The sequence below is a fragment of the Homalodisca vitripennis genome, chromosome 7 (assembly GCF_021130785.1).
Source record: "Homalodisca vitripennis isolate AUS2020 chromosome 7, UT_GWSS_2.1, whole genome shotgun sequence".
NCBI classification, from domain to species: Eukaryota; Metazoa; Arthropoda; class Insecta; order Hemiptera; family Cicadellidae; genus Homalodisca; species Homalodisca vitripennis.
In genome coordinates, this window is record NC_060213.1 from 59,020,976 (window position 1) to 59,027,464 (window position 6,489).

The following is a 6,489-nucleotide window of genomic DNA, read 5'->3' on the forward strand; positions in this document are numbered from 1 at the left end:
CGTAACTCTGTTAAATAACCTCTAGCTAATAATGAGCCTAGATAAAAAAAACCAGTGTTTTGGAATGCTCGTAAGATGTACAAAAAACTGTGTTCATGATAATGATTACCGGCATGTAAATCCCCAAAAAACTGTGTTCATGATAATGATTTACATGTAAATCCCAAAAGAACTTTTTTATCGCCGAGAAGTGATGATAGGAATGCTGAAAGGAGTTCGAACTAAGACTGTTCTGTATTGCTTATAACATCTCCTAAATGTGAAGGAAACATGATTTTTCCGGACATTTGCCATCGTTCAGTGAAACAATAAATCAGTAACACTACGTTTCGAGATCTGCAAACGTTTAGTTTTAATGATTAGTGTTTTGTATAGTTATTTATTAAGTGCATGTTTATAGAGTTAGTGAAGTTGAGAAACAACATGTAGGTTGTGATTCCTGACTTAGGCGTGCCACAACGCTTGGGTAAGATTTGTTTAATTTAACCTAGTTTGTAATTATGTATTAGGTTAGTTCTTTACTTGAAGAAGAGATCAGATTGCAGATCTCGAAACGTAGTGTTACTGATTTATTGTTTCACTGAACGATGGCAAATGTCCGGAAAAATCCTGTTCCCTTCACAATCCTTCCATCATCAAAAATAACCTTCAAACAAAGGACCTCTTAAATCTTTGTTATGAACTTTTTTTGTATCTTGAACTGTTTTCGAGACACTGAGTATACGTAAATCCCATGAGAATAAATTTATACTATTTCAGTTGTCACAAAACCTACCTACTTCTTCCCGGAAGGACTTTTCACTCACGTTTTTTATCTTTATAAACGCATTGTGAGAAACATATCTCACATAAACTATTGTGTGATGGCGAAATGTGAAATGTAAACAACTACCGGTACCTTTTTATAAAAAAGAAAACGAAAGAAGAAGAAGAAGAAAGAAGAAAGTTGTTGAATTTATTTTTCTTTCAAGAGTCTTCACTACTATATTATAGGAGTCGTGACATATTTTGGAAAATACTTCTACGCTAAGTAACAATACGTAAAGTATCGAAAATACAATCAAGTATTTTAAGATTGAAAGAATGATAAAGATTATAAAGTCCAGAAATATGAATAAAAAGGTCTACGACGAAGTTTTGAAACTGAAAATCAGGACTGTCTCCAAAAAGATGGGTAGCTGAATCAGTTAGTGCAAGTGTCATTCTAATGTTAGTTTGCGGCAACTCTAAAGGACTTCTTTAAAGAAGATATCAATTATAAAGTCCTATTCTTAGCGTTAATTGCGTGATTGTGAGTAGTACTAGGGTAACGATTTATAAAATAAAGTGCTCTTTCAATAAACTCTGTAAGGATATAAAAATCTGCTGAAGATGCTTAGGTCACATTTTGTTTTCTGAGGACATTTAAGCACAATGCTCTTTATGGCGATTTTTATAACGTCACTCATAATTAATCACCATGATAGTAGAATTTCGTAATACTTTTTTATATAAAAATAATAAGCCGAGCACGTTATTTAGATTTCTTCTATGTACTTGAAACGAATTCATGCGATCACTTGCAAACAGATTAAATATCTTTGGCATTTATTTTGGGAATTTTCGTTGCAACATGAAAATGACATTGGGCTACGACGGTGTGGTTCACATTCTCGCTCTCTAACATCCAAAATCGCGTGACATAATTTTTGAAGAGGCTATTTTGGAGACTTGATTCTTTTAGAGATCCATTTATTGGATGATAGTAACCAGTAGAAGGTGCAAAAACTTTAATAGAATACAAAATTGATATGTATATTGATTGCATAAAACCAATAAATTAATTTTTAACAGTATTTAACAATGTTACTGCTTCGGTGGATAAGTGTACGAATTTTAACCTTATTGTAACTATAAAGCTGCTCTTTCACTAATGGATATTGATATTTTTCTAAGTCAGATGGTAAGTAAAAAGGATATTGAATCTTCTTTGTTCCGCCGACACCTTCTGATATTGTTGAATTTGTATGAAAAATCATACATAATTGTACTCTATCATTCTAAATGTTGTTTTATTACTTTTTTGTTTGTTGACAATTTTTAAATTTTCATCTTAATAAAAATGTATTATTATTAGGTACTTTATTCAATGTATTTTATTTCGTTATTTTTGTAGTTGTGTACAAATTAAGACAATTTTGTTTTAAGTAAATATAACGATACACTGAGAAATTAAGTTTGCCTTTTTAATTTTGTTCACTTTAATTGGACAATATTTTGTTGTGAACAATTAAATTGTAAAGAAATATTACTATTTTGTTATTGACGTTTGATTATTAAATTTATATGTTAAAATATCGTAATTGAAATCTGGTAAAATATTATGAGAGTATTGCAAAACATACACATTGTTTTGTAAGCATATGAGTTTAATATATTATCCTTGTATTTAATTGGATTTTTCCTATACCGGCAGTCTTACAGTTTACCGGCAGTCTATCTTACAGTTTAGACCTACTATACATATAAAATTAGTGTAATGCTTACAGAGTAAATGTTGCGGGAAGAGCGACTACAAGCCTTTAGGCGAGCAACCTCGAGGCTGGTCAATTACTAATCCATCAGTCTTCTCCAGCGAGTGATGGTCCAACAGAAGCGTGTGGCAAGAATGATGGCTGACACTGCACTTCGGGATAGCTGTTGAGAAGCTTACAAAAATCTAAATATCCTTACTTCCACAACTCTTTACATATTTAAATTCATCATGTATGTGAATGTTGAGTTTTTAACTCCAGTCTGGAATCTACAAAATATCGTTTGCACAATTTTGTAGTCTGGGTGTCTCTGGTGTTGAAACGATGTAATGATTTCATTTGGGTCTTCGTCATTTCCGACTCTTTTGGATCTTCAGACGAATTTGACTCCAGATTCCAGGAGTTAGTAATTGACAGTGCCAGATTTCAGACTCTGCACTAAGAAGAAGGTGAACTGAAGCTATACTAAAAATGACATTGATTCAACCCTCCCCACCACACGTTATCACGTAAGATGTCAATCTCAGCTTGACTCCAAACAATCACAATGATCGAACAACATGACTTCAATATACCACCTCACAGTACTGCATTATTTGCCAAGAAACCATCGTATGCTGGAACAAGACCCTCTAACGCTCTTCGAATATAACTGAAACAAATGAATGAGAGGGAAAGAAGACTGGAAGTTTTGGTTTATGGAAAAATCCATCTACACAATCAATGAGTTCCTAGACTTCACAAATGGAGATAAACATTTTTCATTACTTCAAATTTAATTTGTAAATGACACATGTTTTGAATTTGATGTTTATGAATAAAGTTTTCTGTTTTAGAGATAGTACAGTATAATTAATTGTATACCGGGGCGTGACGTAAATGTATCACTCAGGAAATAAAAATGATTATTACTGGGGAATTCACTTTTACTAAGAATACTGTGAGCTTGTTAACTAATGTATCGATAAAGTTTTATAGCGCGGTGTCAGACACGGTAATGTATGTTCGAGACACGTTGCCAGGCTTGTAGGCGGCAGACATGTAGGGCGAACAACTGTGTACACAGCCACCATCTGTAGAGCACAAGTGATGCCTGCTGGCACAGTAATGAGCGGGCTGATCTAGAAGGCAATGGCAAATACGATAACATCAACGAAGCGACGGCAGGACTTTGCGGTCTTAGATTATTTATCGCATACCCCAGCTAAATTGAAATTCTACTGAAGGTTAAGACAGCCTGATACAATTTTTCTGATAAACATATGTATGTTCACAAAAAATCAACAGCTAATTAACATTATTATATTTAATTTGTCTCTACTTTGAGAATTTAGAGGTAGAGAATTTGCTGTCTCATCTAAGACTTCAATGAAAACGTAAATAAAAACGGAATATTGGAAGTTACCATATCAAGTTTATGAAAAAAGGTTAAACTTTAAAAAACTAAGAGCAACTCTTACACAATTACTGGGAGGTTTAAGAGGCACCAGCTGTTTGATAGAGAGATCGTGACTGTGTAAAGTTCAATAATTAGAACTTCATGATCCGACTTTCCTTGAGGAGAAGTACACTAGCTTCCTTTCACAATAGGAGTTTATAGTTGACGAATCCCTCAAATTGTTCTTCTTCAATATCCAAACAGCACAGACATTTTACATGGCGATTGGGGCATTATATTAAGCGCGAGAGCTGTACTCTGCTGGAAAACGATGAGTCTCAGTTACAAATGAATAAGACACTGTTACTGCACCGATCAAGATCCAAGTGAATGTGGCTTGAACACAATCTTCAGTCCTGAGTCGACATTGAAGTTCACACTGATGTAATGCCATTCCCCAGAATCAGACATCTATGTTCTCAGTAACTGGGCTTTGTAACTATCTTGATCTTGTGAATGTTGAGTTTAGATCCAATCCACCTTCCTCTTAGTGTAGCGTCTGGAATATGACGCTATCACAGACTTCATTCCTAGAATTTGGAGACATGTTCGTCTGAAGAGACTCAAAAAGAGTACCTAGGTGACGAAAAGTTCAAAATGAACTCTTTACATCGTTTTGACATCAGAGACACCTATACTAAACAAAATAGTGTAATCTAGGTGAAAATGTTCTCATTACTCATCAGGTGCACAATTGAGTAAACTACGATGTTTTAGACTGGATCTCTAAGCACGGTGGAGCAAACGAAGTTTTCCCACGCAACGTAGCTATGGTGGGAATGGTTTATTCAATGTCAGATTTCAGACGCTGCACTGAAAAGAAAGTAATCTCGAAACTTAAGATTTACATTGAATCCCTTCCCACGATAGCTAAGTTATGTGTGTATTAGATCTTTTTAACTTTGCCGTCAAGAACGAGACCAAACTGTCTCTGAGCTAATGTCACCAGTTCTTTTCCACCCAGAGATGTCTGAAGACCCCTCTTTAACTAGGTATGCCAGAAAGAATTAACCTCTATTAACCTCTGGATCTCCATCTCAAAGCCAAAATCTTGACGCATATCCCTCAAAATATCATCCACGACGAGGCAAAATACAATCGACGAGAATAGAAAGATAACGATGCCTTTAAGTTTGTTCTTGAGAAAATATTTCGGTGTTATGGAAGTTTTAGCACACCCGATTACACAAGGTTTTATAAACTCATCGGAAATATTTTTTGGAATATGTTCCTTGTGTAAAGACAAACAAAAATGTAACATATGTCATTATTCTTTATTGGGTCAGAAATGCTCATTGTAACGCCTGTCTGTAAGCGCTGTTTACTCGTTTTTATTTTTATTTCAGAAACCATTAAATATAAAACTCTCAAATTTGGCATCTCACTTGTCTTGTAGTTTTAAATCAAGAATAACATTAATATTATATTATTATATCGCTTTTAAAAGTGAGCGTTTGAAGATTTTACACTTTAATACCGTTATATGATAATAAGATTATAACAATTTTGAAATAATTATATAAGCTGCTAAATTTTATTATCAACATTTTGACACCTAAAACGTAAAAATCGATCAAGAAATAATGTAGAAATAAGGGTTTAACTTCTATAATAAACGGCAAAATTGTCATTTATGGCATCAACAACCATAGATTACAACCGTTAAAAGCTTATATCTGACCGATTTTTATGGTCTAGGTGTTAAAATTTTTCTAATTAGATTTTGCGACTTCTATTATTTTTTACAAAAACTCACAATCTTAATAATTTTTACGGTATCAAACTGTAAAAACTTCAAATGCCCACCATCTTTAAACGATATGTGATAATATAATATAAGTCTTTCTCTTAATTAGAGGCCACAAGAAAAATATTTGTGCCAAATTTGAATGTTTTATATTTACTGCAATAACAATAACTAAAAAGAAAATGTTACATACAGACAGACGGTAAATTAAGCATTTCTGACCCATGTTTATACGACAATTTGTTTGTCTTGACACAAAAAACAAACTCCCAAAATATTTCCGGAGAATTCGTAAACACCCTGTATACATTTACCACATAACCGAAATTTTCCGACAACTTTCCAAGCACATGCCAGCCTATACGAGTACTTTTTCCATTATTCAAAATAGTTATCTTTAAATTATTGTTTTAAGACTACAGTATACTGTGCTTATAATTAAATCGTGAATTAAACAGAAATAAATGGAAAAAGTGAAACTTTTCAGTATTCTTAGAATCTTTCGTGCCTAGCATGTTTGACAGGTTGGTACAATATGTGCGGTTATGTTGGCGACCTTGAAGGTGAGATAGGGGAGGCAGTGTCATTGTTGAGGTTATGGTCGCCTCACGACAACTGATAGATAAATGGTCGTACTTTGTTATCTGTCACCCATAGCCTTTATTGCCTCTAACCTCAAAGTGCAATATTTAGCGGTATTCAAGGTTTGCTGAAATATTTTCCGCTCGCTTGAGTTTCTAAATATATTTATTCTTTACAAACGCCCGTGTAACTTTGTTGGTCGTAAAAAT